Raw genomic sequence first — 14643 nt, 5'->3', positions numbered from 1 at the left:
TTTTTTTTTCAGATGTATTACCATCATTGTTTTTTATCATTTACTGTTTCAACTGCTTGTCATAACGTGGCTTTGAATCTTGGCTATCGGGTTCATCTTCATTGGTCTTGTATTGCTTTACAGTCGTGACTTTCTCTAATAAAAAGTAAATTGAATCTGCAGAAACTATGTTTAGGTTTTGTTCTTATCTGATAAATGTGAATGTATTAAAATGTTGATTTATATTTAAACAGGTGAACATTTGGTTGGACCATTTGACGAGTGTTTTTGCCAACAGAAAAAGGGGCAAGGCAAAGGCATCCGAGACGCAGTCTTAGAAAAAGGTGATTCAGGCACAAATGACATTATGAGTTGAATTTTTCATAAATGATTGCCTCAACATTAAATGAGTCTGAGGCCAAAAAAACTCTTTTTTTCTGAAAGCCATACAAAACATAAGGGGTATTGCATTTCTTGTGGTCTAAATACTAGTATGTGTATTTTATCATTGACATGGTGGGGAATCATTGATATGGTGACCTGTGACGTAAACATGGTATCTTAAAGTCCAATTATGCATTTGTAAACTTTATTTGAAATGAAAGAGTATTCAGTTTCACACCAATGACATCAAGTAGAATTCTGATGTAAAAATTTGCATTTGATTTCTTAAGACATGAAAGAAAATATTCAAAAAATACGCTATAAATATATTGCGCTCATGTAGCGCAAAATGTAATAATTGGAGGTATGTTTGGATGGATGAAAAAATAATTTCTGAAGAATAGTAATGCGGAAATGAGCCAATTTCTTCAATTAAGAGGATGAGTATGATATGTTTATTCAGTAATTGAAATTTTACTCACAAAAGCATAATGTTCCTTTAAACTTAAAATTGGTGGATTTCTCCTGAAAAAAGCACAATATTGTTTATAATGTCACTGGGGGGCTAACTGCAAGTCCCTGTCAGTTACGCATACTCCAAATATTTTCTGTTAAAACAAAGATATTGACAAAAATTCTCACATGACACCAGAATCTGAAAGATTATCAATTGCTGCAATACCATGTCATGTGGTCTCCATATCACGTGATTCCCCACCATAACTGCAAGATTAGTTTTGATAGACTTAGTACAGCAGAATTGTTAGAAAATAATGTGTTTTCAAAAAAAAAAAAAAAAAAAAAAAAAAAAAAAATTCAGTACCATTTTTGTTCTAATAGAATTAAAAAAAAACCTAGTGTTTTATCTATCAAAAATATATGTTGGAAATCTTTGTTAAGTTGTGCTACTAAATTATTCATTTTTAAACAATCCAGGTTCAAGCTTCTATCCAGGCCCAAGCTCCTATCAAGGTTCAAGCTCCTATATATCTCGACTCAAGCTCCCATCAAGGCTCCTGCTCCTATCCAGGCTCTTGATGAAAGTGCACCAGATTGTGAGTACACCATGCAACTTAGCTTCAGAAAATTATGTCAGTTCTTATTGTAGCTTTGTGTTGAACTATAATTATTGTTTCTCCATGAAACTTGGTCAAACTGTTTTGCTTAAATCTCGGCAAAGTTCAAGGTTGGGTCATGTGGGGTCAAAGACTATGTCACTAGGTCAAATCTTAGAAAAAGAATGCAAACACTTTAGAGGCCACATTTTTGGCCCATTTTGCATTAAAGTTAGTGTAAATGTTCAACTCTATGAAATCTAGAACATGTTCAAAATTAGGTCACGAGGGGTCAAAAATTAAGTCACTAGGTCAAATCTTAGAACATTTTTGGTCTAATTTAAATGAAACTTAATAAATTTGAAACCTTAAAGATTATAAAAATGCCCTCTTTTTCAGAAAAACATTGTGGAATTGTCCAGGTTTGGCCGCAGGAGGAGGAAGAATGTCTTTTTTAATGACTTTTTGTGTTAAAATTTTAAAATAAAATAAGAAGTTAAAGTGTTGTAAGTTTTTAGCTCATCTGAGCTGTGAGCACGAAGCTATTGTGATCATGACCGGTGAATGTCTGTCTTCGCAAATCTGGTGTCCTCAACTTTTAGTGTTTTAACACTCTAAGAGGCCACAGATATGGTTCAATTATAATTAGCTTGGTCAGAATGCTTACCATCCCTAACAGAAACTGGTCCATGTGGAGTCAGAAACTAGCGTCAGTAGGTTAATTTTGTACCTAAACTATAAATGTTAAATATTAAAGAGCTTATACGATCGATTGTGTGTCCGTGTCCGCATTGGTTTAAGTTTTTATGTCATACATTCTATTCTATGAAAGATATTCAATTGAAACTAGGTACAGTATTTAGCGGGACAACCACTACCATACTAAGAAGATCTATAACCTTGATGCATTATTTTCAGAATTATGTCCCTTTATTACTTAAAAATAACCATTTTATAAGTATATTCAAAGTCTAATTATTTGAATACTATCAAAGTTATCAAACTACAATTGATACATATAAACTCATTGGGAGTGACTATACCTACCTTACTTCTGAGGCCCATTAATCTGGATTCATTATTTTCCTAATGATAAGCCTTTGTACTTATATTTTTCATTGTTTTTCTGATAACAGTGTACTTATTGATTGATATTTTAGACATTTACCCTGTCCCCTACCCCCAGGGGCATTTGATGCACCAAGCAGGCTCAAGGGTGGGGATTTAGACAAAATTGGTTGTCTCTAGGGTGGGGATTTAGACTTCAAACATTTTAAGATGTCAAATTCCCCTGGGTCAGCCCGCCACCCCCCTGGGCGGGCAAAATATTGATAGGTGCATTAATCCCTAAATAAAACTAGAAATGTGTCATCATGCCACGGATGCCCCCGCATGCAGCCAAAATTTTAGATGGTGCATTAATTATTTTTTTCATTTTAAGTTCAAAGCCCTTAAAACTTTTCAATGTTAACACAAACCATTTTCATACAATGTTCAATGCACTGATATTATTCAGTCTTAACCTTTTAAAAATAGCATATTGCATATTTGTAGCCAAAATAATGGCTACAAATATGAGTGCTGAAACTGAAAGTTCAAAATTTTTCCAACATTCAGGAAAGATAAGTTTGTCTAAAATCATTGAACCACAACCAAATTCAAACTTAAACTGCTTATTCCTAAGATGTATCTATATTATTTTCAAAGTGAAAGGGACATAACTCTGCCAAAAAATCAGCAAACCATGACCAAATTCCAACATGACCTGCCCATTCCTTTGACATATCCATATGTCAAATTTAAGTTGAATATGTAACACTGTTGGGTAGATAATGAACAGAAACAGTAAATTTCATATTATTTTCAAAGTGAAAGGGGCATTACTCTGCCAAAAATCATTGAACCATGACCAAATTCGAACTTGGCCTGGGCATTCCAAAAACATATCCATATGTCAAATTTGAGTTGAATGTGTTGAACCATTGGGGAGATAATAAATGGAAACTGAAAATTTCATATTACTTTCAAAGTGAAAGGGGCATAACTCTGCCAAAAATCATTGAACCATTACCAAATTCGAACTTGACCTGCGCACTCCTTCTACGCATCCATATGTCAAGTTTGAGTTGAATGTGTTGTACCTTTGGGGAGATAATGAACGGAAAGTGAAAATTTCATATTATTTTCAAAGTAAAAGGGGCATAACTCTGCCAAAAATCATCGAACCATGACCAATTTCGAACTTGACCTGTATTTTCTCATGACATATCCATATGTCAAGTTTGAGTTGAATGTGTTGTACCGTTTGGGAGATAATGAACGGAAACTGAAAATTTCATATTATTTTCAAAGTAAAAGGGGCATAACTCTGCCAAAAATCATCGAACCATGACCAAATTCGAACTTGACCTGTATTTTCTCATGACATATCCATATGTCAAATTTGAGTTGAATGTGTGCAACCGTTCTTAAGATAATGAACGGAAACTGATGATGACGGAATGACAGAATGACGGAAGGACGGAAGGATGGAAGGACGGAAGGACGGAATGACGGAACAGGGTAACACTATATGCCCCGGCCATTACATGGCGGGGGCATAATAAAATCACTGTTGGAAGTTCGAATGCGAGGAACTACATGTATATCATGACGACGATGCGCATCTGAACGATAAACTGTGATTTCATCAAGAGATAAAATTCTGAAGCACCCACACCCTCGCTGTCACAGCAAAGCCAAGTTCATCTTAATCATTTTAACAAATACCCATCATGTCCTCTTTCAGTTTGGGAAAAAGTCACTGGGACTTCTGTCTGGGATTTTAGAGGGATGCTTTATGGTTTCCCTATCATAACGCTCTAGCAATGCACGCCGTGCTATGTTACGTAGTCATGTATAAGTATTGTATCGGCTGCCAATGGTTCGGGTCTCGACCTTGTGACCTTGTGACTTATGTTTACTCTTTTTTTAAGCTTGGTGTGTGCCACTCGGCTGATTCTCTTTTCAGCTCCGGTTCATACGACCTCAACCACGTTTCATCGATATCAATGATTCTTGATTACTCGTTACCGCTGTAATCAGTTAACCTCGAAATAGATTTTCCTGTCTTTACCGACAGCCGGTGTTTTATTCTTTTTCTTGCATATTACATATCAATTATTTTCAGAACAGCAATTTCTAAACTGATATTCTCATTATGCACTTATTTTTTTATAGCAGCGTTTGAACTTACAACCTCATTCATAACGGTTCATTCTCAAAACTATTCAATACATTCATTCAAAAAGGCGCGCGACAATGATGTCATTTAAAGCACCCGAATTGTCTTACATGGGGGTATAAGATAGAGTTTTCTGGCGCCGGTGTAAACGGTAGATAATTCTGTCTGATATGCAACAATATGTTGCACACGATTCATGAATTAGATGTGTAATACTTTAAAAACGCCATAGTTAATTACATTTGTATACACAATGTCACAAAGGGTCTTGAGCATACATGGAAATCGTTAATTTCTTGTTTCTAGCGTAAACACAATTATAAATCCAAAGAACTATAATTCCGTCTCATTTAGAAGTAACTATTTGTGTATTGTTATTGTATTACTTCTGTTCAGTACTTTTTATATTACAATAAAGGATTGTGTTTTCGTATTCTACTCTGCAAAATTGAAAAACAATTTTAAAACAAGTGTCAAAATTTTTCATTTTCAGTTTCATTTCATTGAATGCACTTTTGTGTTATGTCTTAAAATGATAATTATCTGAATAAATATTGGTTTCATAACGTTATTTCGTCTTGTGACCTTTTTATGCAACCAACCAGAAATGTTTAAACAACATTGATAGGGGCCACTCAAGGACCATTGCTGTGAAGTTTATTTAAAATCAAAGTTCAGATATAGTTCAAAGACAGTCATTGACGGACAAAGGGCGAAATAAAAACTCACAAAGAGCACGTTGAGAGAAAAAATCTTCAAACAAAAAAATTTTTACTATTAATAATAATGATGAAGATGATGATGATGACGATAACATTAATAATAATAATAATAATAATAATAATAATAATAATAATAATAATAATAATAGTAGTAATAATAATAACCATATTTGTAAACAAGACAGTTGTAATTCTAATATATTTAGCTTTCATCATAAGGTATAAATGTTAATTACATTCAGATAATTTCATTTTATCATTTTTAAACCCTTCAAGTGATATGTTATTTAGGACTAATTTCAGACTAATGGTTCTAATAAGTACAATTAATGTTATTTAATACAATAAGAATTAAAATGATGACGATTTTATGCATTCAAATGTGACATTTTGTTAAATGTTTGAAACATTATCAACTTTTTTTTAGTACAATGAAGTTCTACTTCAACACAATTTATTCTATATAATAAGAGATTTTAAACCCTTGAAAACGCGTGACTTATTATTTTTTATTATTTGTCCAACTTAATTTCCTTCTTTCTCCTGCACATGTATCTGTTTTAAGACAAAAATTATGAATGACCCTTGTATGTTTTACATTTTACAATCTTGTAGTTTAATTTAAATTCACAATGGCGATTTTAAAGATTTTATTGTTTAGGAATACCTTAGGCGCATTTCCGTGCAATATTTCAGGCACGACCGAGCACCTGAGTAAAACCATTACCCTTTCGTACGCTTGACAAAAGAAAACCCTAGTGGATTTGAACCAATAACGATGACTGAATAGTGGCTTGAGTTCAAGAACATAGTGATTCCATTGATAATGTTTGAAATCTCATAAAGAGAGCCACATACATTGTACGAGCCCCAGAATAGTATTCTAGTAGCAATGAAGAAATATCTTTATATAGTATACAATATTTATATTTGATATTAAACCAACGGAAATGAAAAATCTTCGTTTTCATATGAAGAAATATTTCGTAGCTTTCATCGTGTGTTTGACTGTTTTTACGCCGGTTTTAACATATTTCGGTCATTTTTCGATGGTTGGTTCACACAATCGGCACACAATCGACTTTCCTGGATAACTTCCCAGCAATGTTCAATTCTCCGCAAGTGACCGATTACTAATCCCCTGTTATTTTTGAATCAGCAATGAAAGACAAATGACTATTAGACTTAATGTCTGAGATGAATGGTGATGGAGAAATTTTTGACTTGCTCGAGGATCGAACAAGCGCCCTCTTGATTACAAATCCAATATTATTCCTATTGATTTTAGCGGGATGGGAAGGAATAGACTTATATTGTTGTAAAAGTTTTAATAAAATGAAAATATTTATTACAGATTTTTTTATTCATAAAATCAAAATATTTTATATATAATCATTATACTTTTTTATTGAATTCTTTCTTAAACATATTGCAAGAACACGACACATACAGGAAAAGTAAACTGTGTGAACAAAAATCTGAAGAGGAAACAGTACAAATACGTAAAATACCAATCATATTGCTGGTGGTCTTACGAACTAACTCAATTTTTAGAAGTCAGTAACAAATTGGACGCTCGGGTTTCAACAAAAATTAATGAATTTTATATAGAATTATTATCTTTTAAATAAGACTCGTCAAATCTTGTCAAATAAAGAAGATTTCGCATTTGTTATCCAGCAAAATTTGTGAAAGAAAAAGATTGCCACAATAAATATTAAGTACATTTAATGTCCTTTGTATAAAAAAAAGTTAATATTGATATCAATTGCTGCATAACATTATATAAAATGTATCTTCAGTTTATCAGTTACTAATTTTATCACGTATGTACATATATACGTTCACATATGTAGCTATTTAAAGTCTGTAATATATATAAATATTTTCAGATTTTTCTGAAAAAAAAAAAAACAAATAAAAAAAAAAAACAACAACAACAACAACAAAACAGACAACGGTACACATATTACTCTGGTCATTATGGTCATGTATATAAATATAGTATGATTTTTTTTTTTTTATAAATGAGTAGTTAATTTTTTTTATATATTTTTAAACGTTTATTCTCTTTAATTATATTGGAATTGAATTCAAATGTTTTTAGATGTAAATATTTTTTACCATCTAATAATTAATTTAAATATATATATATATATCAAATTAGCAAATCAAGAGGCGGTTTTCAAAAAAAAATAAACATAACGAAATATTCCTTTTTTGTACATTCCAGAAAACATTCCAGAAAACCCAAGTCTGTATTCAGACAACAATCTCTATATAAAGTTATTTTTTGTTTATTATTTATTTTTCTGTTTCCAATAATTCAGTTATGTAAACTCTATTTTAATTTGGTGTGTTAAGACTCACTTACTTAGTACCTCGTTTTGCAAATGAATGAATTTTTGTCTGCACAGGTTACGTCATGCCACTGATATGAGTCATGTTCGAACAAACACAACACAATTTTTCTTTTGATGCGACCCTGTGGGCTGACCTAAATGTGCTTAGATAATTATTCCTCTATAGGGTCAAATATTAAAAAAAATCGTTTGTAATTATATCAGAACTTTGTATTGCTTCGTAACAAGTAATGTCTTAGAAATAAAAACAATCGTTGTATGTGTAATTCAGCATTAACAAAATGGAAAACATTTTATCCGAGTCAAATCATACATTTTACTGTAGGAAATAATAATTACTCGGTAAATTTCACTCACCGGGTGCCCATTTGATAAACCTTGCAGGAGCATTTGAGTCTATCCAATTTCAATTATGTACTCTTGTCGGTTAATCCATTCAACCAAAAACTGTTAGCTTATTAGTTTAAACATATTTATTTTAACTCGATTGTAATTTATATCAATTAATTTCGAGTCCTGGAACTAACCAGTAATTGTGTCATTATGAGAAATCATGGTCGTGACCCCAGTAGGGCTCGAACCAATGATTCATGAGTTCAAAGGCGGACACCTTAACCACAAGGCTATTTCATAATACATGCAATTGTTACCATTGAACAATTATACTTAATATTATATTAATATATTCTATAAACTGTCTGCAGTTGAATCCTGGAGACCATTAATTAATTGCTATTAATTCATTAATTATTCCTATTATCAATCTAAATATCTGATGACAGTTTAGTTAATGTTCGCAGATTTGTAACCGCTTTATTTACCATGTGATGTTTTCTATCTTAACGTCTTCTTTTGATTTATTCGAATATAATTATATGACATGGATCAAATATTCATGATTTTTAATCAATTACATACTTGAACATGAAAGTTTAGGTCTTTAAATTTATTTCTAATGTTTAAAAAATGAGGCATAATAAAACGGTTAACGTGTATTTACTGGAAACTATGAGAAGACAAATATTTAAAAAACTATGATTATTGATGTTTAATTAAATAAAATATAGTTCTCACATTTAAAACGACCGAGCATTCTTACGATGAAGGAGTTTTCTGCATTGTCTTCAACGTACAAAAGGTTAGCAGACTTTTGCTTGCAGAATTGCTAAACGAATAAACAAATGAAAATAGTTAAATACTGTTCCAGTCCTTTCAGTATAGTCATTGTTTACGAAGAATTTTGCTTTTGGTATTTTTTTAAACTAACTTCAATAGTGGTGTTATTTATTGAAATTCTATTGAAATATTGGCTTTAATTCAAAGTTCTATCAAATTAGATACGTTGAATTAAACCACGACATTTCAGTTTATAGTTATGATACTTGCCCTTGCTTCTTCGAATGTTGCTGTTTTGGTATTCTCAAAATAATAGCAGGAGTTGTTGTAGGAAACCCATTCGTCACCGCATGAACTGGCAGGACATGACGCCGCGGGACATTTCGTATTAATCACTTCTATAAATAAAATCAGTGGAATGTATACAGAAAAATGACTAACATTAGTTAATTTTGTATCAATACGTCTTTGCGTTTATGCAATTGCAGGCTTTTAATTATAAATTTTTTTTTTTAAATGTTGGACTATTTTTAAAACATTTTATTTTCAATAGAACTTTTAATAATTATTTAATAATATATTATAATAATAATAATAGTTATAAATCAAACCTTTTACGTTCTCTCTCAAAGATTTATCCTTTTCTCAACATCTTTAACAAGGTTCCCTAACATGTAAAAATCATATTCTGTCTCGTTAAGGCACACATCGTTTGCTTTTACAGATGTGTAACATCCACAGACTATTAGCACACTTACAAAAATTATCTTCATTTTTTTAATTATGTTTGTGTTTTCGGGACACTCACGCGATTTCAAATGAATTTCAAAATTGAATACAGACTTGTTGTTGTTGTTTTTCACGATATCTTAAGAGGGAGGTCTAAGATATTTAGCTCATACATTGCTTGGATGAACATACGTGATATTTTGAATCAGTGCATTGAAACAACTGCGTTAATCAAATAATCTTTCCCGCCCGACTCATTTTTACAAAAAAAAAAAAGTTGAAAGGACACTAATATTTATTTTCGGACCGGTATATTTCAATCATTCACTCACTCACTTTGTTTCATGAATAATAATTTTAATTGTGCAAATTCAACCAAACATGGACATTTTTAAACGATTGAAGCTCAGATCAGGCTTATAATCGAATATAAGTTAAAAGTTTGTAACTCTTTATCTTTTATTCTGCTAACGTAAATGTATGTATTATTGCGGACAGCAGTAAGCCTTATTTTCTTCTTCTTTTTTTCCCTTAGTTTTAATAATGTTGTTTGGAAAGGTGATTGATGACTTTCGTGACTTTTAAAAGGACCATCAATAATGTAATAACGGACTTGAGATATATTTAAGGTGGAGGTATGATAATGAAGAGGAATGGATCAGTTACCAGAAACATATAAATTCACTTACAGCGAATGCAAAGAAGAATTTATATTAATCGTATCTAAAAATAATCTTCCGACTGATCTTAAAATACATTGCTGTAATAGAGGAAGCTGTTCGTTGTAAACAAAATTAATAGAGGGTTAAAGCCAATACATGCATTATCGCTAATCTTTTGATAGTGCGTGAAATTCTGTAATTCCAAGTTTCGTCATTCGTTTTCCGTATGAAAGAAACATTTTTTTAATGTTTTTTTCACTTTCGAATGCGATGTCATTTGACAGTAAAAATTTGATGTGTTTTGAGATTACATTGAGATTACCAGGGCCTTCAAGACAGTCAGCTTTGACTCAGTGGTAATGCTTTAAACGGCGCAGAAGGCGAGTGTTCGCGTGGTTTTACTGTTGGTGAATGATTTTGTTCTCCGTAAATGTATATTTGCGTGCGTAGTTTTTTATGAAAGAATCTAATAATGTAAGTTGGTTTAGAATTTAAAAAAAATTAGTAAACGAATGTGTTTACACGTTAACAACTTAAAAATTGAACAGAAAAAACTTCATGTGCACAATTATTAAAATTGTTAGTATTTCCTTATTAGAATGATTTACTTATTTTACAAACTTGTATAACCTGAATCAAATTTATAATAATTATTATCAAGAATGCATAAACAAAATTAAAGAGATACAGTTTCCTGCTTATACAGTAATAAAAATATGTTTCATATACTCGTATGTCATATGGAGGGCATTTCTTATAACGACTGTCTGACTGTAGGTACGTCATTCTTCCTGACATAAATGAAAATCCTTTCCCTATATCGAAAAGTCCCACAAAATCATATTAACATTTCAAGCTGTAGGTATCATCTTTATTTAGTTCTTTCAAATGTACAGAGTGTACGGCATAAACTTGAAATTCTTTTCACTTAATTTAAAGAATATGACATTCTAGCTTTCTCGGAAAAATGGCCGAGGCGAGGATCTATTGCTTTTATTTTCTATAAAAATCTAGAGTGTTATTCTTCGGATGCTTTTATCACAAGAAAATGACAATTGCAGACTCGGTTTGATTCAGTCTGAACATGAGGGATTATGACAAAGTGCAACATCCCTCACGCCCCTATCACCGGTTCAAGCAATACTAATAATTCAACACTATAATCTTGAATTATAAAAGAATGATTTTGAACTCAATCGTGTTGAATAGCAAACGTGTTCTCCTCGGTCTTTTTATCGCGTTAAGATAAAAGATTTTATTGCTTTTGCTGTTGATTCTTATATCAATATCACCATAGTAACTGGTGACTTTAATTATGATCGATGCTCTCTCTGAACACTAGCATCTTAATCTGTAAACAATTCAACTTGGAACAATTTTTTAAGAAGCAACAGATAGTCTTTGTTTCAAATGCAAATAATACAATTCAATTATTTAATCTTTAATAAAGCAATAGAAATATTAAGTTCCAATTACTATTAAATATAGAAAAGCTTTAAACGTACTACCATTTTAAAATCGACACACAAAGAAAAGTGTATTTTTCATGACCAAAGTACAAATTTATTGAATGTCTATTTTTTTATAAGCAAACTTACATTAAAAATTATAATACATCTGCTACTGACTAAAGTCAACTGTCAACGTAAACAATTATTGACGTTCTTTTCATAAAAATCTGGAAACAAAGTTATCCATCGGAATCATTAATCACAACATAATTACAAGAGAATTGCAGACTCGGTTTGATTGAGTATTTACATGAGGGATAATGAATACGTGCAACATCCCCAAGCCCCCTAGCACCAGCTTGAGAGGTACTCAATTCTCAACACTTAATAGTGCTGGCATCAATGATCCCGAAGGACAAGAAAAATATAACAACACTGAAGTGAAGTACGGGGCAACTTTTTACAGCTGCCACACAGCACTTGACACCTGCTGTAAGACATTCTTATATCTTTTAAAGTAGATACAGCATCTTTATTTTGCAATGTAATCAACACCTTAACAGCTGGGAAAGGAGTAAGAGCTATGAATTCACTATTTGGTCTCAAACACCACCTTAAACCAAAACCAAAACAAACTTACAGTTTTGCGTTGACGAGGCGCATTTATTTAGGTAACATGGAAACAGTTTATGCAGTAATACAAAATCTTTTAATTTTATTTTTGTTTAACAAAATGCATTGATATTGCAATAAAACTAAATTCATTCGTAATGATAATATATCATGTTATCTGCTACTTGTGAACTATACATGTATATAATAAACTTGAATTAACTGTGGGAAAACATGTCCCATACAAAAGTAAAAGAGTAATGTCATATAGATTTACATGTATCAGCTATTACTTTTTGAAATACACGTCACAATCAATAGTTATTATATGTTATAATTGTAGCTTGTAAACATTCTAACAGAATAAACGAAAATATCATAGACTGTATATTTGTCATCGGAATACTGGCCGCCCACGAAAAATCGCCGTTTTTTTTTTTGGCGAGAGGAACGTGTATCCGTAGCATGCACGAAATATACCGGTGATCGGCACATTTCTAGACTATTCCTCGAAATATTGGACCTTAACACAGAATTCTGTCCAGACGTGCTATCTCTATTTTTTTAAAGAAAAAAACTCAAAAATATAAAACTTTCACAAAATATACAATTTGAATTAGAATGTAAGATGTTACCCGTAAGAGAAACCTCGTAGAAGTGACCAAATATATCTCATAACTAGTTATTTATAGACCTAAATAAACAGACAAAACCGGTTTTTTTTGGTCACGCTATGTTGAGACAATATTTCTCCGCTATACGATGTAACGCGGAGAACTATATGTCTCAACACCACCTTAAACCAAAACCAAAAACAAACAAACAGTTTTGCGTTGACGAGGCGCATTTATAGAAAAATACAAAGCATAGAAAAGATACATTCTAATTCAATTTGCTAATAATATCGAAATATGGCTGTTCATTATTCATTAATAAATTGCAAGATGTATTATTTGAAAAACTGAGCTCTTTTTTTTTTAAAACAAACATGCTAAATCCTTATAACCCTAAATGCTTTGAAATGAAAAGCCTTTCTTTAAGTGAATCTTGAACATAACCATCTTTTGCTTGGTCTGACTTCCAACGACCATGTCTCTTAATGCAACGCTCAGATACCTTGCCAAAATTAACTGCAGCGGAAGCACCGCTGGCTTCTAAGAGAATGTGTACCGAGTTTCAAGCCCGGAGCTACTAATCTAAGTTTTGCAACAATACACTCTTTGGCCCTAGTATAGCTAAGTTTTTTGTTTTACTTTAACCAATGAGTATGTACCTCTTGTTTTCAACAATGGTCTAAATAGATATTGTTCTGATTTCAACAGTCAAATCTGCCTTAGACATATACTTTTGTTACCTTTGTATGGACAGGGCAATAGTATCACCCCACTTAGCTATGAGAAATTCGTTTCCCTTTCTGTAAATATCATAGTTTTTGCTAACCCTTATTTTTATAACAATATGATTCTCATTAAAAATGACATCATTACAGCAAAGAGAACTTAATTCATTAAATCTTAAAAAACCTGCATAACAAATTAGAATCATAGACAAGTCTCGTAAATTCACAAGTGTCATATTGTTTTCAAACAAGGCACATAAAGATTTTAACATATTTGAATCTACAATGTCTTTTGTTACAACCGGTTTTGATCTAAGTCTTTTAGAGGCTTCTTATAAATTCCTTACTACAGAATTGACCGTAGGATCTGGCAAGTCATGAATAGAATGCATCCACTTAATGGCGTACACAGATAAACTCACGACGCTGTTTGATTTATTTTCGTCTAGAAGAGAAGTTAGAAATAATGCCACTGTCATGTAATTAGCTTGTCTTGCTGATAAACTTTTAGATTCACAAAACGCTCTAAAGAGCTTGAAATAACCATTGTATTTTTTAACTGTATTATCTGCCCTTGAATGTAAAATATATGTAGCCATGTGTTCCGCCAGATTTCCTTGATTATTGATTCCTGCCTCTGCCAACTTGCTCTCCATGCTGATTTTTAAGTCAGCACCTATTAAACAGAAATATTCATATATTATTTGTACAAAAAAGCATGCTTTCTTATTTAAGTACGAAAACAAATCCTGAAAGCTATCATGCTGAAAGACAACGGACCTTATCAAAAATACCATTATTTCCCCTGCCTATACATATGGTTCCCTGCCTTGGCAAAATTTTAACATCTACTATGAAGCTTTTAAGTTTTAACTTGCTTTCAAAAAGCTTTGGCCAATATGCTGCAGACTGCCACATTGGTACTACTAAAGTACATGTTGCTTTTTCGTTTTCTATTTTATTTAAGCAATCTGGCACTAACCTAGGCGGTGGAACGATCCAGTTATT

The 14643-nt window shown here is 31.8% G+C and overlaps 1 pseudogene; it reads right to left on the bottom strand.

The window, feature by feature from the left end:
* Positions 1-8774: 8774 nt before the first annotated feature.
* On the bottom strand, positions 8775-9635 carry LOC132729639 (asialoglycoprotein receptor 1-like; annotated as a pseudogene).
* Between the last annotated feature and the right edge of the window lie 5008 nt (positions 9636-14643).

This window comes from Ruditapes philippinarum, unplaced genomic scaffold (genome assembly GCF_026571515.1).
Source record: "Ruditapes philippinarum isolate M1 unplaced genomic scaffold, ASM2657151v2 ctg6014_1_1_1_1, whole genome shotgun sequence".
Taxonomy (NCBI): domain Eukaryota; kingdom Metazoa; phylum Mollusca; class Bivalvia; order Venerida; family Veneridae; genus Ruditapes; species Ruditapes philippinarum.
The sequence above is the reverse complement of the archived record's forward strand: the minus strand, read 5'-3'. Positions and strand labels throughout refer to the sequence as shown.